This window comes from Jaculus jaculus, chromosome 7 (assembly GCF_020740685.1).
Source record: "Jaculus jaculus isolate mJacJac1 chromosome 7, mJacJac1.mat.Y.cur, whole genome shotgun sequence".
NCBI classification, from domain to species: Eukaryota; Metazoa; Chordata; class Mammalia; order Rodentia; family Dipodidae; genus Jaculus; species Jaculus jaculus.
In genome coordinates, this window is record NC_059108.1 from 77,178,326 (window position 1) to 77,197,123 (window position 18,798).

The window sequence follows — 18,798 nt, forward strand, 5'->3', positions numbered from 1 at the left end:
GTCACTTAGTATGTTTTTCAAATTCATTTTCCTAAAAACTGCATAATTTCATTTTTCTTTATAGTTGAATAAAATTTCATTGTATAATTAACCAATTCAGTCAGAATTTGAGGATATCTAGGCTAACTTCATTTTCTTTTAAAAAAATGTATTGTATTTATTTATTTGAGAAAAAAGAGAGAAAGATATTGGGAGACAATGGGAGTGCCAGGGCCTCTAGCCACTGCAAACGAACTCCAAATACATGTGCCCCCTTGTGCATCTGTTTTATGTGGGTCCTGGATAGTAAACCAGGTTCCTTTGGCTTTGCAGGCAAATGCCCTAACCACTAAGCAATCTCTCCTTCCCCCTAATTCCATTTTCTAACCATTGTACATACAGCAGCCATAAGCATGGATGAGCAAGTGTCTATATAATAGGAGAAGTAATGTTGGGTCATAAGATAGGTATATTTTAGTATTTTGAGAAAACCGCTTACTGCTTTCCATAATAGCCATACCAGTTTATACACTCAAACCCAGTAAATAAGTGTTCCTTTTTACACAGAGCCTCATTAGCATTTGTTGTAGTTTTCTTGATGTTAGCCATTCTGACTGGGTAGGATGGAATCTCAAAGCAGTTTTTTTTTTTTAATTTCATTTATTAGTTTTCTTTTCAGTAAATACAGGCAGTTTGGTACCATTATTTAGGCTCATCTGTGATCTACCCCCTCCAATTAGACCCTCCTTGTTAATGAAAATGGGTCGTGCATTGTGGTGTTAGCCCCCAGTTATTAGTATGATAAATGTCTCTGCATATCATGACCCAACATGTGACTCTGACATTCTTTCCACCCCCTCTTCTGCAAAATTTCCCTGAGCCATGGTGGGTTCATTTTTGGTCTGCTTCAGTGCTGAGGTGTTGGGGGCCTCTGAGGCTCTGGCTTCCACTCAAAGCAGTTTTAATTTCCATTTTCCTAATGGATAAAGATGCTGAACATTTTAAAATATATTCATTGGTCATTTGTATTTCTTCTTTTATGTTCAGTTCAATAGTCTGTTTATTGATTGGATTGTTTGATGATTTTATAGCTTAGATTTTGTATTTATTATATGTTGTAGATATTAATATTTGGGATAATTAATGTATACTTTGAAAATATTTTCTCTTATTCTTTAGGTTCTATATTGATAAGCTAAACAATTCCATGTATTCTAGCTTTGTGGTTTTATAAGGTCCCATTTGGTATTGTTTGTCTCATTTCCTGAGCTACCATGGCCATGTTCAGAAGGTCCTTCCTTACATCTTTATCTTGAAACACCTCCCCACCTATCCCTTTAACTCTTCCAAGTTTCAGATCTTCTATTGCGTTCTTTTATCCATTTGGAGTGGGTTTTTTGTGCATGGTGAGAGATGAAGGGCTAGATTCATTTTTTGACACACAGATATACAGTTTTCCTGAGACCATACTATCTTGTGTTTTTTCAATGTGTGTTTTTGGTTTCTTTGTCTAAGATAATATGACCATACTTACATGGACTTATACCTGGATTTATTTGCTATTACAGTGAGTAGCATGTCTGGTTTTTGTGTCAGTGTCATGATGTTTTTATTACTGTAGCTCTATAGTATGGCTTGAAGTAACACATGGTGACACCTCCAGCAGTATTCTTTTGAGTAGGATAGTTTTATCTGTCTGAAGTTTAGGGTAATCCATATGAATTTGACGACTAATTTGTGTAGTTCTGTGAAAAAAGGTACTGATTGAGATTGCATTGAATCTATATATTGTTTTTTACAATATAAATTCCTACAGTCCATAAGCATGTAATTATTTTCATCTTCTCATGTCTTCCTCAAATTCTATTTTCAGTGTATCAAACTTTTCATTACAGAAGTCTTTCACTTCTTTAGTTAGAGATTTGCTAAGGCATTATTTTTTTGTGTGACCATTATGAGTAGAACTCTTTACTTGATTTCTTTATCAGTATGTTTATCTTTTGTATGTATTAGGGATACTACTTTTTGTGTGTTTGCATCCTGCTATTTTGCTGAAAGTGCTTATCAGATCTGGGAGGTTTCTGGTGAATTCTTTATGGACTCTTAGGTATAGAATCATCTAAAGATAAGATTTTTTTAATTTTTTATTTAAAAAAAATTTTTGTTCATTTTTTATTTATTTGTTTGAGAGTGATAGAGAGAGAAAGTGGCAAATAGAGATAGAGAGAGAGAGAGAGAGAGAGAATGGGTGCACCAGGGCCTCCAGCCACTGCAAATGAAATCCAGACACATGCGCACCTTGTGCATCTGGCTAACGTGGGACCTGGACAATCAAGCCTCGAACCTTTTTGATGCCTTCTCTTCCAGTTAGTAACCTTTTATTTTATTTTATTTTTATTATCCTTTTATGCTGGTTAAGACTTCAGTCACTATATGAAATACAAATGGAGAAAGTGGATATCCTTATCTTGTTCCAAATATTAGAGGAAAAGTTTTGGATTTTTCTGCATTTAGCAAAGTGTTAGGTAAAATTTTGTCACATACAGCCTTATTATTTTGAGACATGTGCTTTCCATCCCATTCTCTTCAGTGGTTTAACATAAGTAGATGTTAACATAAATAGATGCTAACTTTTTTTTAAAGGGCTTTTCTGTCTCTATTAAGATGAGCATGTATTTCTGTTCTTGAGTCAGTTTATGTGATTTATTACCTTTGTTGAATTATATGTTTATCTATCTTTGAATATCTGAAGGAAAGATGACTTCATGGAGGTGAATGATCTTTTTGATATGTTCTTGAAATTGGTTTGCAAGTATTTAATTAAGTTTTTGTGCAACAATGTTCATCCGGTATACTGGCCTAGAGTTTTTGTTTTGTTTTGTTTTATCTCTATGTTGTTTGGCATTAGTGTAATGGTGGATTTATAGAAGTAGTTGGGAAGTATTCCTCACTTTCTATTTTATAAAATTGTTTTGGATTAGTGGTGTCAGATATTGTTCCAGTTCTGATAGAAAACCACAGTGATTTTAACTGGAATTGCATTAAATCCATATATTGCCTTTGATAGGATTGTCATCTTCACAATGTTAATGCTGGCTATCCAGGAGCATGGGAGGTCTTTCCATTTTCTCAAGTCTTCCTCAATTTCTTTTTTGAGTGTTTTTATGTTTTTGTTGTATAGATTTTTCACTTCCTTGGTTAACATTATTCCAAAGTATTTTATTATTTTTTGTTGCTATTGAAAATGGGACTATGTCCCTTATTTCTTTCTCTGTATCTTTGTCATTTGCATATAGAAATACTACTGATTTTTATGCATTGATTTTGTATCCTGCTACTTTGCTATAGGAGGTAATCACCTTCGGCAGTTTTGGGATGGAGTCTCTCAGGTCTCTTACATATACAATCATGTCATCAGCAAATAGAGCTAACTTAACTTCTTCCTTTCCAAATTGTATTCCTTTTATTTGCTTCTCCTGTCTTATTGCTTGAGCTAGGACTTCCAGTACTATATTTAAAAGCAGAGGTGAGAGAGAACAACCCTGTCTTGTTCCTGATCTTAATGGGAATTCCTCCAATTTCTATCCAGTAAGTATTATTTGGGCCTTCGGAGCTTTGTATATTGCCTTGATTATGTTAAGATATGAACCAACCATGCCAATTCTCTCCAATGTTTTGATCATGAAGTGATGTTGTATCTTGTCAAATCTTTTCAGCATCTATCAAAATGATCATGTTGTTTTTATGTCTAATCTTGTTTATGTGGTGCATTACATTAACAGATTTCCATATGTTGAACCACCCCTGTGTTCCTGGGATAAATCCCACTTCATCAAGGTGGATAATGCTTTTGATGTGTTGTTGGATTTGGTTTGCAAGTATTTTGTTCAGGATCTTTGCATCTAAGTTCATTAGGGAAATAGGCCGGTAGTTTTCTTTTCTTTTGGTATCTCTGCCTGGTTTTGGGATTAGGGTAATAAGAGCTTCATAGTAAGAGTTGGGTAGCTTTCCCTGTTCTTCAATTGTGTGGCACAGTTTTAGGAATATTGGTTTGAGTTCTTCCATGAAGATTTGATAGAATTCAGCTGAGAAGCCATCTGGTCCTGGACTCTTCTTCTTGGGGAGGTTTTTTTTATTACTTTTTTAATCTCCATGAGTGTGAAGGGTTCATTGAGGTGATTAATCTGCTCTGAGTTTAGCTTTGATAGATGGTATGTGTCCAGGAATTTATACATCTCCTCCACATTATCTAGTTTTGTGGAGTAGAGGTTGGAAGCCAGGAGAGAGTCAGTCCCCAGACAGTCAGGGTGTCTAGTGCCAGAAGGTGCTACATGGGCAACTGGGGGAAATGACCAATATCTGTCCAAGCAACTCATGGTCTAACCTACTTAGCAACAAATAACCTAATGTGATGCCCACATAAGTACAATGGTGGCACACTGACTTGGTGGGGTACCAACTGCTCTTGATTTGGCTAACTGATCCCCTCAGAGGTATGGGACCCATAGCTGGAGCTGGAAAAAAGTCAGAACCATATCCAAACTAAGACCACTCTCCAATATCAAGCTACCATCAATCATGGGCTACAAGAGGTCCTACACCTATTAAACTCTGTATTTAAAAAGTAAGGGTTATCTCATTTGTCCTGGTGTTAACTTACTCTCCATTGGAGAATCTGCTTCTCTTTTTCAGATAGATGCAAATCCTAAAGAGAGAGCCACCCCATTTTACCTCGAAAAGGGCCCTGACTGAAACTAAGGAAAATTGGTGAAACAAGCAAGGATGCTGTTGAACCGGATACCAGCACAAGGGGGAAAGAGACCAACACAGAGAAAAATCAATGGCTACCAAATCAGCGAGCCAGAGCCCCAGAGGCCCCCAACACCTCATCACTGAAGCAGACCAAAAATGAACCCAACATGGCTCAGGGAAATTTTGGGGAAGAGGGGATGGAAAGAATGTCAGAGCCACATGTTGTGTCTTGATATGCAGAGACATTTATCATACCAATAACTGGGGACAAACTCCACATGCAAGACCCATATACATCAACAAGGAGGGGCCAATGGTGAAGTGGTAGGCCACAGGTGAGCCTAATAATGGTGCCAAACTGCCTGTAATTGCGATTAGAAAACGAATAAAAAAATTAAATAAATAAAGGGCTGTGCCACCAGAAAAAGAAAAAAGAAAAAAGAAAAAGAAAAAGAAAAAAGAAAAAAAGAAATCTCAGACAAAATGTAATTTGGGAAGTAAGGTGGGGAGCAAAGAGGGGATGATTTCCAGATTACATGTAATCATTCAAATCAATCCACTTCTTTAAAATAAAAATTTTTGAAAAGGAAAAATTATGTAAATCTTAAAAGCTTCCTATGTTTTCAATTATATGTAATGTATATGTATATAATAAATATATATTTCTATAGATAATGATATGTACACAATAAACATTTATAGCATATTGGTAGTTCTACAAAGAAGAAAAAAAAAACAAAGAAAACCACAATTAACCCTGTAGTATCTGCACTTTTAGGTTGGAAGGATTTTTCATATTAGGGCTTTAATTCTGTTGCTTTTTATAAATATGTTTAAATTATTTGTCTCATCTATTTAACTGTGGCAGGTCATATGATATAAAAAAAATCCTCTATTTTTTTAATTTTCCAAGTTGATGAAATATAGGTTTTAAAATATGACTTTACGATGTTCCCAATTTTACTGGTAACTGTTGCAATGCTTTATTTCTCAACTCTAATCTTATTGTGCTTCTTCTCTCTCTTTTTTTAAAAATAATTTGGCTAAAGGTTTGCCCATATTTACAGATCCAACTCTTTGTTTCATTATTTTTTTACTGTTTTTTTTTTTCCATTTCATTGCTTTCTATCCTGATCTTAATTATTTCATTTAGTGTGATGATTTTAGATTTGAATTGTTTTTCTTTTGGCCAAGACATCTGTGTTTTTAGAATGCAGGTATTTGGAGCTGTAAGCTTTCCTCTTAGGACTGCTTTCATAGTGTACAATAGGCTTTGATGTGTTATATTTTAATTTTTAATCAATTCCAAGAACATTTTTATTGCATTCTTCATTTCTTTGAAGATATATTCATTATTAAATTCTATGTTGCTTAAACTCTAGGATTTTCTGTTATTTCTCTTATTGTTTATTTCTAGCTTTACTGCATTGGGGGCACACTAAATACAAGGAGTTATTGCTATTTTCCTAAATTTGTTGTGTCCAATTATGTGGTCTATTTTAGAAAAAGTTCCATGTACTGTAGAAGAGTACATATTCTGTAATTTTTGGACAGAATAATTTGTAAATATCTATTAGGACCATTCAATCTATATTGTCATTTAACTCCAATGTTTCTCATATGCTCCTTAGAGTTGGGTGCTGAGGCACCCACTATTACTGTATTTTGATTTATCTTTGTCCTTAAATCTATTAGACTTTGTTCAGTAAAATTAGCTACACTTATATTTGGCAGTTTGTTACCTTAATCAATATAAAGTAGACTTCTGAATCTCTTTTGATTAATTTTGGTTTGATGTCTATTTTGTCAGTTACTACAAGAGTGACACCACCTGTTTTGTAATTCTACCTTCTTTTATGTCTTCTGACTTGGGAATTGAGGCCATTCATTTTCATAGTTGTATTGAAAACTGTGATTAAATCTTTAACATGCCAATGTTTGGTAGCATTTAATACTTTCTTAGTCATCATTTGGTAAATAACTGTTCTCATATTAGTTATCCTCTTGAATGCATTTCTCTTTCTCTTTATTGTGAAGTATTTGGTTTAGTATCCTCTATAAAGCTGGTTTGGTGTTCATCAATTTCTTGAACATGTTTATATCATGAAAAGATTTTTGTTTTTCATAATACTTATCATAATTTTGCTGGATATAGTAGTCTGTGTTGAACAGCTTTAGTCTTTCAATGCTTGAAATACATCCTTCCAATTTCTTTTGGCTTTTACAGTTTCTACTGAAAACTCACCTGTTATTCTGATGAGCCTGCCTTTGTATGTATTATTATTATTTTTTTTTCTCTTGAAGCATTCAGTACCCTTGCTTTGTTCTGTTTACTTGATGTTTTGTCTATAGTATTGTCCCCCACACCCAGGCCTGTCTTTTTGGTGTCCTATGCCTCTTGTAACTGGATAAGCACTTCTTTCTCTCAATTTGGGAAATTTCCAATAACCTTATTGAAAATTTTTTCTGTTCCATTAGACATTGGTTCTACTTCTTCTATGTCCATTATTTGATCTTTTAATGGTATACCAGATATTGCTCATATCCTGCTTAAATGAGCTTTTATTTAACTTCTCATTGGCTTTGAATAAGTGATCCAAATCCTGGCATGTCTTCAAGGCCTGATTGTCATCAATTTGATCTATTCTACGGGCAGGGCTTTCTATGGAGCTTTTTGTTTGACTTGTATTTCTCACATCCAGCCTCATTACATGTTCGCTTTTATTTAGGATTTATATATCTCTGTTAAATTCCATTTTCTTACCTTGGTTTGACATTGGCATTTAATTTAGATGTTGTATTCTCCTAAAATTCATTTAGCCATTTATTTAGTTAAAATTTCAATTGTGCATTTGTGTCTTTGAGTTCTTTGCACATATTTATAATAAATCTTTTGAGTTGTTTGTAATTTCTGCTAAGTAACTTTTGTGGGGATTCTTTACAATGGGACTGGTAGTTCTTGGGAAGCTATATTGGCTTTTTTTTACCTTTTTGTACTGAGACTTATTCATCTATAAATAGTACTTTGTCAGATTTTTCTGACACATCTATCTTCAGTGGGTATTTGCAAAGCTGCCTAATACCTTTTTGTTGTTGTTTATTTCTTTTGTTTTGAGTGTGTATTTGTGCATTGGTGCATACACATTATGCCCACATGTGTGTGCATTTATCTTTGTTTTGCTTTGTGATGATTACAGTTAAGTCTTGGTGATATTTAGTGCTATTTCTTGGATGAGTTGGTGAGGTGAGCTCAAGTTGATTCCATCTGTGCCACGACTTGAACAAGAATCACTGTCTCAGTATTGGGTCATGAACAGCCAGAGAAGAACAGAGAAGATGATGAGGAAAGATTAGCACTTAAATTTACAAGTGGCTTATTGAGCAACAAAGAAGGTGCCAGAGAAAATCTGACTCCAAAACTTACCATATCTGATCATTGTAAGTATGTGGAAATGCAGTGTGACATAGAGAAAAGCTGACTCTGAAGTTATGAATGGCCAATTGTCAGCTGACCAATGGAACTAGAACAAGTACCAGGGAAAAACTGCCACATGAACTCACTAGTGGTCACCCCATAAGAGCATAGGAAAGAGAAATAGTGAAACTGAACTCAGAAATAGCCAGACACTGGAAGGGAAGGTGAATAGAGAGTCACCAGAATGAAGCCTTACTTGAAATCATCAATGGCTGGCATGAGAGAATGAGGGTAGAGTGTAAGGGTGGGGTTAGAGAGAGCCAGCACAGGAGAAAAGCTAGACTTGAACTCCCCAATGACTGAATTCCAAAGCTCCAACAGAGCTATTGCAGGGGGGAAAAAAGCCTCATCTGACATCCCCAAAGCAGATCCATAGTATTACAGGAGCATCAGAGCCAGTATGGGAGAGACAACAAATTGGAAGTTCCCATTACAGGTCTGTAAGAGTGCAGGGGTATCAGAGCTGGCCTAGGTGAAAAGCCAGAACTTAAGTCCCAAATAAGGGTTCTCAATTTTATTTTAAAAAAAAGAAAGAAAGAAAAAAGAAAACACTAGGCATGGAGAGATGGCTTAGCAGTTAAAGCACTTGCCTGCAAAACCAAAGGACCCTGGCTTGATCCCCAGGACCCACATAAGACAAATATACCAGGTGGTACATGCATCTAGAGTTGATTTTCAGTGGCTGGAGGCCCAGGCACGCCTATTTTCTATCTGCCTTTCTCTCTCCCTCTCTCAAAAATAAGTAAATAAAAAATTTAAAAACACTAAGCAGCATGAAAAATAAGATAAATTCTGATGAAATAGTAATGATAAGAGAGTGACTTCAATACATTACTCTCATCCTTAAGTAGGTCTTCCAAACTATAAATCAACAAAGAAACTTCATAACCAAAATCTTCATATACCAGATATCAGTTAGATTTTTCATAAAGTTAAACAATATTTCATCTAACAAATACAGAATACACAATAATTTTGGCAGCCCATGGACTCTTCCTATAATTGATATCATTAGAGACCACAAAGCAGTTTTCAAGGAATCAAATGCTGGGCTAGAAAAATGGTGTAGTGATTAAGGCACTTGCCAGCAAAGCCAAAGCACCCAGTTTTATTTTTATTTTTTATTTTTGTTATTTTTTTGTTATTTATTTATTTATTTGAGAGTGACCAACAGAGAGAGAAAGAGGCAGATAGATAGAGAATGGGCACACCAGGGCCTCTAGCCACTGCAAAGGAACTCCAGACTCATGTACCCCTTGTGCATCTGGCTAACGTGGGCCCTGGGGAATCGAGCCTCGAACCGGGGTCCTTAGGCCTGACAGGCAAGCACTTAACCACTAAGCCATCTCTCCAGCCCAGGACCCAGTTTTAATACCTCACAATTAGAGAGAGAATGGGTGCACCAGGGCCTTCAGCCACTGCAAATGAACTCAGACTCATGTGACCCCTTGTAGCACATGGGCAACATTGCACATTTGCACCACTATGTGTATGGTTGTGTGGGACCTGGAGATTTGAACATGAGCTCTTAGGCTTCACGTGCAAGTGCCTAACCCATCTCTCTAGCCCCAGTCCATTTGTTTAAAATTCAACATGAATGAAGTTCCTCAGACACAAGGAAGCCTCTCCAACAGAACACCAAATCAACTACCTCTAGCCCAGTCTTAACAAAGTGTTCTCTTTCCTTTCTGAAAACCTCATAAGCTGAACCTCCATATTCCAAACTTCTCTCTGCATTTGCCTTTCAACTCTCACCAAAAATTGTCCATCATACTCTGTTGAATCTTGCAAAGATTCTGTCTTCCAAAATTTCAAATACTTCCATATTCCTTCTACAAACTTGTTCTAAAAGACATAAAATAAAATAAAATAAAAAATATAGCAAGGTTGATTACAACAATGATCCCACTCCATACTACCAATTTTGTATTGCAGTTATCATCTTTGTGGTACAATATACCTGACCAAAGGTTTATTCCAGCTTATAGTTTTTGAGGGGAAGTTTCATTATAGATGAAAAAGCATGGCAGAACATATTTTCATATATCCGCAGCAAGTTAGGAACAGCAAAGGTGTATCAGCTAGTGAACACCCAATAGGACTGGACTAATAAACCTCAAAGTTTGGCCCCAGTGACACACTTCTTCCATCTCCCAAACTCTTTACTAGTGGGGTACTGATTTAATAAGAATATGTGAAAATATGGGGGATATGTCATCATCAAATTATCACTATACTTAGATCTTTGAGCTATCATATGTGGGATGTTTGACTAATTTCTATGCAAGTCCATTATCGGTATATAAGAGAACTGCACTTGATGCCAGCCTGAGGCTACATAGTGAATTACAGGTCAGCCTGGGCTAGAGTCATAACCCTACCTCAAAAATAAAAAAAAGAAAAGAAAAAAGAAAAGAAAAGAAAAGCAAAAAGGAGACCTACTGACTACTTCCAATAGCATTTCTCACTACAATGGAAAAAAAACCAACAACTCATACTTCTGCATTTTGGTCTAACTGTAAAGATGTAATTGAAATTGTGGTGCTCTTCTCATCAGAAGAAAAGTTTCCCTAAATTATATTCATTATAAACTAGTGTAAATAAAGTATAAGTGTGCCATTATAAAAAAAAAAAAACTCAAGAAGTCATTTGAAAATCAAAGCACAACATATAATCAAACCAACTCTAAAGAAAAAGAACATAGCTAGAGTTATCACAACCTAACCTCAAAACATGATGCAGAGTAATAGTGACAAAAACAGCAGAACACTGGAACTAAAACATAAGAATAAACCAATGGGGCAGAATAGAGGACTGTGAAATAAATTCACACAGCTTTTGCTGCTGATTTTTTTACATATTAGTTCTTCACTTTTATTTATTTGAGAGCAACAGACAGAGAGAGAAAGAGGCAGACAGAGAGAGAGAGAGAGAATGGGCACACCAGGGCCTCCAGCCCCTGCAAATGAACTCCAGATGCATGTGCCCACTTGTGCATCTGGCTAACATAGGTCCTGGGGAATCGAGCCTCGAACCGGGGTCCTTAGGCTTCACAGGCAAGTGCTTAACCGCTAAGCCATCTCTTCAGTCCTTGCTGCTGAATTTTTGACAACCCAAAATCATTTACTGGGAAAAAGAGAACCTACTCAACAAATGGTGGTGGAAAAACTAAATATTTGCCTGTGGAAGAATGAAATCTGATCCGTGTATTATACTCTGTGCAACTACCCATACAAAGTATATGAAAGATCTTAATTTACAACCTGAAGTGTTAAAACTACTAGAGAAAAACTATATTAGTCAGAGTTCTCTAGATGAACAGAATCAATAGAATGAATTGTGTTAAAAGGGAATTTATTGGATTAGTTTATGGCAGTCCAAAAATATCAACTTGCAGGCCTAAGGGCTAAGGAACCCAGTAGCTGCTCAGTTCATGAGGCTGGAAGCTTCAGCAGTCCCAATCTGGCACTGAAGGCCTGGAGGCTTCCTAGAGAGTGCTAGTCTCCAGTCCATGCTGGTCTTCAGTCCATGATGGTCTTCATTCCATACTGGAAAGCAGCAAGCAGCACCTGAAGCCAGTGGGAGGAGGGGATACTTTCCTTCCCAGAGCTTCCTTAGATAAAGATCCTTCAGAGAGGGGCTGCCCACTCTGGGGGAAGGGCTCATGTTGGTTGAAAGATTTTCTCCTTTAGTAAATCCTTCCAGGAAGCAACCTAAGAGACCTACTTATGAGGAATGTCTGTGGATTACTAAACAGATCAAGTTGACACAAAACCATCACAAAAATGCATAGGAAAAGAATTTCAATAGATAAGAACTTCCTCCAAGGAGCCTCCAATTTCACAAAAAATTACCTCAATAAATGAAAGATAGGATTACATGACATTTCAAAGTTTCTAGAGTGCAAAGGCAATAGTTACTTGAGTGATGAGATAGCCTAGAAAACTGGAAAAATATTAGTGAACTCTGTCACACATATTTATTATCTAGAAAATATACAGTAATTCAAATTTCTTTTTAAATTTTTTATTTATTTATTTGAGAGCGACAGCACAGAGAGAAAGACAGATAGAGGGAGAGAGAGAGAATGGGCGTGCCAGGGCTTCCAACCTCTACAAACGAACTCCAGACGCGTGCGCCCTCTTGTGCATCTGGCTAACGTGGGACCTGGGGAACCAAGCCTCGAACCGGGGTCCTTAGGCTTCACAGGCAAGCGTTTAACCGCTAAGCCATCTCTCCAGCCCTAATTCAAATTTTTTAAATAAATAAATCACTTATTTATTTAGTTATTTATTTGACAGAAAGAGACAGGTAGAGAAAGAGTATGGGAACATCAGGGCCTCCACTGCTGCAAATGAACTCCAATGCATGTGCTACTTTGTGTGTCTGCCTTACGTGGGTCCCGGGGAATTGAACCTGGTCCTTTGGCTTGGGTGGCAAGCACCTTAACCACTAAGCCATATCTTCAGCCTGAGAAATTCAAATTTTTAATGCCAGAAAACCAAAGCCTTCCAACTTAATAGACAGTTCTCAGAAGAATAAACCAAATGACGAATAAATATTTTTTAAAGTATTTAAATTTTGAAAGGTATAAATTTATAACTTTTTTTACTTTTTGTGTATAAATTTATATATGTGCCTGTCTACATATTTATATTATGTCTGGAAGGCTGTTATGGAACTAGAAAAATTACCATGAGAGGCAGTCTTAAGGGGAGTGTTTATGGAATACTTATGGCATTCTGTCAGATGGAGGGAACTTTATTAGTCATTATACCCTTTACTGTGACCAAATGCCTGACAACAAGCAGTTTAAGGAAGGAAGGGTTTATTCTGGCTTACAGCTGGACGACACACACTCCATCATGGCAAGAAAGACATGGCAGAAGGAGCAAAAGGCTGCATGGTCACATTGAATCTATAGTCAGGAAGGAGAGGGTGAAGAATGCTAGCGTTCAGCTCCCTTTCTCCTTGTTACTCAGCTCAGAACCCCAGTTCATGAAATGTTTCTAACCATAGCTTTGGGTTGAGACTTCCCACCTCAGTTAAGCTAGTCTAGGGACTCCTTCACATTCTCCAATCTTTTTTACTGCCTTCTTCTGTTATGTTGGCAAGATTTAATATCACAGGGACTATATTAAGGGAGGAAAAATATCAGCATGAAGAAGGAAGGAGTGATGATGAGGGCAATGAGGAAAGGAGGTAAATGAACCAGTAAAATTATCTATCTATCATCTATCTATGTATCTATGTATCTATGTATCTATCTATCTATGTATCTATCTATCTATCTATCTATCTATCTATCTATCTATCTATCTATCTATCTATCCATCTATCTATCTACACACACGCACATATGTGTGTGTGTCTGTGTGTGTATGTTGTTGTTTTTGTTCTATATTATATAACATAACAAGATGGCTTAGCAGTTAAAAGCACTTGCTTGCAAAGTCTGCTGGCCTGATTTTGATTCCCAACAACCCATATAAAGCCAGATGCACTAAGTAGTACATATGTCTGGAGTTTATTTGCAATACAAGAGGCCCTTAGGTGCCCATACTCCTAGTCTCTCTCCCTCCCCCCCCCCCACAAATAAATAAATTAAAAATTTAAAAATTAATAGATTTTATCTAACTTATAATAATAAATACTTCAAAGACTAAAAAATAATGTAACTATTGATAAAGATTTACTGTTTTGGTTGAGTGTGTTTTGTATGTGATCACAACTTTCCATTACTTAAATATCAGTTAATATAATTCAGTTATTGCCATTATTAATACTCTTGCCTTTCAAATTTTGGTGTGCATGTGTGTAGTTTGTGTGGTGTGGTGTGGTGTGATGTGTGTGTGTGTTTGTGTATGTAGTTTGTGGAGTGTGATTTGATGTGTGTCTGTGTGTGTGTGTTGTGTTTGTTGGGTATACACATGTGTGTAGATGTGCATGACCTGTATGCATGCATGTGGAGGTCAGAGAAGATCACAGGAGAGGTAGAGCTTAGTTCCTTCTTACTAATGTGAGGAGAGAACTTGTGGCAAATGCCTACACTGTCGTTCTGATGGCATTCATTAAGCATGGTGAAAGAGCAAGTATAAGTACAACCATTAGAAGTCCTGGTTTTGATCTCTTCATTCCAAGGAAGCTTTCAACTCCACTAAATGGATGGTTTAAGAACAGGCCTTCAGATGTGAACTATAATCAGAGGTTCAAGGTAAGAACAAGTTCCTCCTGAACTCTTGGATTCATCTCTGGCACTCACTTAGCTCCTAGGAAGTCTATAATTAAGAGTCCTGCACACTTACAGATGCAGGCAAGTTAGAAACACAAATTTCAAAGAACAGCTAGAAAAACATTCAAATAAACCCTGTCTGAGTATAGATTTCATGCTGGTTACTTGGGCCTGTTCTTTCCACAGTGATCTCAGCAGCTATAGAAAAATCTGAAAAATTATCCTTCAGCCAGAAGAACAAAGTCACCATTAGTAGTTACACATGGGGTTGAAGGATACACCTTTGAAACAGCATGAGAAAAATGACAGGTTTTTTTGTGGTTTTCTTCCTTGAAATACATAAACACAATTGATTCATGAGAAAGATATCAAAATATCCCTACTGAGGGACATTGTACAAAGAAACATATTTAATAATCCTCAAGAATTTTGAGGTTTTTCAAAGACAAAGATTCTATAAAGAAAATGTTATAGATCTAGGTATCTAAACAGACATGACAATAAATATAATATAGTGAAGTTGATGGGATCTTTCAAGAGTTTAAAGGCAGTGGGTAAAAACTAAGGAAATATGAGTGTTAGATGATGATATATCAATAATTACTTAATAGTTTTGACAAATATAAAGTAAGCAATTAGGAACCAGGAACATGAAGTGTGAAGTATTTGTGAACTCTATACTGTCGTCACAATTTTTCTGCAAATCAAAGCTGCTCTAAAATTTACATATTTGGGCTGGAGAGATGGCTTAGCGGTTAAGCGCTTGCCTGTGAAGCCTAAGGACATGGGATTCTAGGCTCTATTCCCCAGGACCCACGTTAGCCAGATGCACAAGGGGGCACATGTGTCTGGAGTTCCTTTGCAGTGGCTAAAGGCCCTGGCATGCCCATTCTCTCTATCTATCTGCCTCTTTCTATCTCTGTCTCTCCCTCTCAAATGAATAAATAAATAAATAATTTAAATTTACATATTTACTTTAAATGATATATCACCCCATCAGAAAATCAATCAAAGTTCCTATATTTGTGGAAGGAAGTATATATGTATGGGTAACCTTCTGCCTCAAGCCTTGAGTTTTACATCATGTTTCCTTATGTATGAGATTAGGATGTCACAAGGATATACACCCATACAGAATAATAGAGAAGTACAAAGATGAGAAATGCCTATAGTCTTCATGTTTCTTGAACTTCTGAACTACCTAATTTCAATCAATACTACTTCAAAGGTATAATTACTCATTTGAGGTATATAATTCACAAAGTAATTATATACCATGACCAAATGAGAAGATAGACTAAGAATGTGCTGTAAACATTATACTCAAACTCTATTAGGATTACTTTCCTCTCTTTCGGTGCTGTCCCACTACAGAGTGTTCAAATGAGGAGCTAGAAGGAGAAAACAGCTGGTCCTCAGTTTCACTGATAACACACAACATGGAGTGACATGGCTGGAAGCTGGAGAAGAGTCAGTCCCCAAAGAGTCAGCATGTCTAGTGCCAGAAGGTGCTACATGGGCGACTGGGAGAAAATGGCCAGTATCTGTCCAAGCAACTCATGGTCTAAACTACTTAACAGCAAATAACCTGTCATGAAGCTCACACAAGTGCAACAGTGGCACAAAGGGATGGCGGGAAACCAACTGCTCTTGATTTGGCTAACTGATACACTCAGTGGAACAGGAACCATAGCTGGAGCTGGGAAATAAGACAGAACCATATCCAAACATGAGCCTGCTCCCCATTATCAAAAAACCACCAATCCTTGGCTACAAGAGGCCTATACCTATTAAATTCTCTATATTAAAAAAAATAAGGGTTATTCCATGTATCTGGTGCTAACTTTACTCTCTGTTGGGGAATCTGCTTCTCTTTTCCAGGCAGACGCAGATCCTAAGGAGAGAAGTGCCCCCACCGTACCTCAAAAGGAAGGGCTCCAGCTGAAACTAAGAATAATTAGTGAAATAAGCAAGGGTGCTGTTTTCTGGGTAAACCTGGCACCAGCACAAGGGTGAAGGAAATCTCAGGGAACCCATCATGACTCATAGCAGAAGAGGGGGTGGAAAGAATGTCAGAGCCGCACACTGGGTCATGATAGGCAGAGACATTTCCTCCTACCCATAACTGTGGGCTAACTCCACAATGCATGACACATATACCTCCACAAGGAGATGGCAAGGAAGAGGGGTAAGACATGGAGGAGGACAACAATGGTACCAACTTGACTGTATTCACTGAATAATAAAAAAAAAAGACATGAAAAAAAGAAATGCCAAATGAAGAAATGAATAAAATTCTACAAGAACAGAGTATGAATTAACTATTCAGAGCTATCTTAACTACAAACTTTTGTTGAAACCAATGAATGTTGGCTGTCATGATCCAAGTATCTACCTGCCAGAGATGAAAGTTACATGAAAGCTAGAATGGATTCTTTGACAATGAACTAGATTTTAAATTGTGAGACATTAATATGAAAGTATGTTTAATTAAATCACTCATATTTGTCCTCTGAGAGATCCAAGAACTAATAACATATATAGCAATAAGTATAGCAATGCCCAGGTATTGGGTTGTAAGTACCATTCTTCAGTAAAAGTAATAAAATTACCTTTCAAAAAATGGCCTACTCTATTCCAGGAGTAAGATAAATCTATTAAGTATGAAGTAATCTGTAATACCATAAATCAATATGTTCAGAAACAAAGGGTGGTTCAGAAATAAATGTCAAGGAGACACAGAAGTCAACTAAAATTTCCAAAGGGAAATTTGGAACAATTTTAGTAACAAAATAAAAGTTATAGAATTATGATTCCCAACATTGGGTAAGCATAGATTTGTCTATACTGACATAAATAAGTAGCAGAATGAGTACAAATGGGAATAAATGATGGAGAAGGAAAAATAAATTTTCCTTACAAATGAATTGCAAAACTAAATTAAGATATTGCCCTGTATTATTTGTTTTTGTCATTGTTGTGAGTAAAACCCAGACTGGAAGAAAATTAAGGGACAAATGGTTTAGTTTAGCTTACAGTTTAGGTATAGTGTACCATGGTACAAGGACATGAGGCAAAACCATGTAACAATCATTCAAATTCTAACCATATTCAGGAGGCAGCAGTGTTATATTGGTGTTTAGCTTAATTTCTCTTTGTTATTCAGTCTGGAAACCAGTTGATGGAATATTATTGTGCCAACCATAGTTAGAGTGGGCTTTCCCACCTGAATAAAATGAATCTAGATACTGCCTTATAGACATCTCCTAGATGATTCCAGATCCTGTCAAGTTGACAACATTAACCAAGTCATCACTCAGCAAAAAATGGAATTAAATTCAAGGTCCATGTTATAATGAAATGCTATTATATAGAATAAATGAAAATAGTATCACTTTCATATAAACAAGAATAGTAATAGATAACTGTTGTTAGCAAATATATATTGAAAACTCATTGTTGCTGACCTAACAGTGAGGTATAATATTTTTTTCTGAAATTCAAAGTCAGAAATGTTTCCTTTTCCTTGCATGGCTAGGTGAGGTGTGTTGCACTCATGTAGGTTGTCTTATGTTCTCTGTTTTATTTTCTTGAGACACAACCTAATGTGACCTAATGAATTGTGACATGCTTGTCACTTTTTGTTAAAGGTGAGCAGCAATGGGCAAATATCCATGTAACTTGAATGTTTTCCCATTACCATTCCTGACAGGCATTAGCCTAACAGCACAGTCCTACATGAAAAGAGCATGAGCATTAAAAACCAGCTGGTGCCTCAACAGAAACCATTACAACATGATTCAAAAGACACGTCCTGCATCCTCAAGAGTGCTTTGCATTCCTATGAAGTGTTGCAAGTGTTGAATGATAATTCCTTCTGCAGAAAATTAGCAGAGTATATGTGTGGTTTGAGATGAGGACATAGTAGCAGGAACAGATGAACTAAATGCCCATATTCCTCCATGTGGAAAGTGTATTTAGTGAAATGAGGGAGCAGTAGTGCAGATGGTATATGGTGTGTCACCAGATTTTCTTGTTAGGATGTTTTCCTGACTGGTCCAGGAAGCATTACAGTGTAAGCCATGCTTTTAGTGATGCAGAAAATTTCCCAACATAATACCATATGAATTCTGTTTTTTTTCAACTATGCAAATGAGGAGCAACAGAAAGATATTCCACTTTCTGTCACTGTCGGCAAATATTAAGTTAAAAGTAGTCCTCTAAATGGCTAGCATTTTATGTCGATGTAAAGCAATAAATATCCAAATGCAATTTCAATTAATTTATATAGACTTGACAAATGTAACATGTGGTTAAAGGCATGCTTTTCACCAAGAGCAAAACCTGAAATCATTTCAAG

At 36.5% G+C, this 18,798-nt stretch overlaps 1 pseudogene; it reads right to left on the reverse strand.

The window, feature by feature from the left end:
• Positions 1 to 18,798, reverse strand: part of LOC101615548 — a 59,471-nt pseudogene that overhangs the window by 1,144 nt on the left and 39,529 nt on the right.